Raw genomic sequence first — 250 nt, 5'->3', positions numbered from 1 at the left:
CCACCACACCCAGCTAATTTTTGTATTTTTAGAATAGACAGGGTTTCACTATGTTGTACAGGCTGGTCTCTAACTCCTGACTTCGTGATCTGCCCGCCTCGGCCTCCCAAAGTGCTGGGATTACAGGCGTGAGCCACTGCGCCCGTCCACTATGAATGAACTTTCAAAACATCATGCCAAGTGAAAAAAGCCAGACATAAGAGGCCATAAATCATGATTCCATTAAATGAAGTGTCTGGAATAGATTAAC

Source organism: Mandrillus leucophaeus, unplaced genomic scaffold, assembly GCF_000951045.1.
Source record: "Mandrillus leucophaeus isolate KB7577 unplaced genomic scaffold, Mleu.le_1.0 Scaffold57, whole genome shotgun sequence".
Lineage (NCBI taxonomy): Eukaryota > Metazoa > Chordata > Mammalia > Primates > Cercopithecidae > Mandrillus > Mandrillus leucophaeus.
The sequence above is the reverse complement of the archived record's forward strand: the minus strand, read 5'-3'. Positions refer to the sequence as shown.